Consider the following 764-nt stretch of genomic DNA (forward strand, 5'->3'; position numbering starts at 1 on the left):
TCAAGGCGCTGGAAAGATGCAAACGCTTCCGGCGACACGGAATGGTGGGAATAAATATTAAGGATTTGTTTTGTTGTTGTTTTTTTGTTTTGTTTTTAAATTAGGGCGTTTTCATTCTTCATTATAATAAACCCCAGGGCATTGGCAGAGGCAAGCTTGGTGTATATATTACTGTGAAGAACGAACGCGTTCCGAGTCCGAAGGTTTAATAAGAGCAATCATAATTTAATAAAAATAATATATATATATAAATCTATTGTTCGTCTTACCCGATAAATACAAAATCAAATTGACCAAAATGCGGTAATAAATAAGTTAAATAGTTTTCATTACGGTTTGCGTGCAGTGATGAACTAGGGTGAACCTAGGGAGGGTAACCGGAGACCTTTGCACCCCTCGGTGGGACCGTCTCAAAAAGCATCAACAATGCTCGAACACCGGAAGTCCTATTTATCTGCACCCCATTGGGCACTCTTCAAATCGCCCCGCCCTCTTTATCAGGGAGCACCATGTTACCCCTCAGCTCGCATTCCCACCAACGTGTCTCCTCCCCTTCCATTGGTTCACTCCCTCTCACCCCATAGTCCCCTCCTCACCGCACCCTCCTAACCTCACGACCGAACACCGCACTTTTGTTTCTCGCTGGTGAAAAAAGTGCCTTTTCCGATCCCCTCCTGATGGTGTTTTGATCGATGTATTTTGTGAAAAGTTTGGCCGGAATCAAAAGAATGCCCAGCCACGCCCATGTCCCCCCTTTCCCGGGC

The 764-nt window shown here is 45.0% G+C and overlaps 1 protein-coding gene across 1 annotated transcript in view; it reads right to left on the reverse strand.

Annotated features, from left to right (window-relative positions):
• Positions 1-242: 242 nt before the first annotated feature.
• LOC137437477 (mRNA decay activator protein ZFP36L2-A) overlaps positions 243-764 on the reverse strand; it is a 3,472-nt gene continuing 2,950 nt past the window's right edge. Inside the window, exon 2 of the mRNA XM_068131838.2 lies at positions 243-764. This exon is cut by the window's right edge and continues 1,374 nt beyond it. The gene's annotated coding sequence lies outside the window, so the exon portion shown is untranslated.

This window comes from Myxine glutinosa, chromosome 12 (genome assembly GCF_964187855.1).
Source record: "Myxine glutinosa chromosome 12, kmMyxGlut1.1, whole genome shotgun sequence".
In the NCBI taxonomy this organism is placed as follows: domain Eukaryota; kingdom Metazoa; phylum Chordata; class Myxini; order Myxiniformes; family Myxinidae; genus Myxine; species Myxine glutinosa.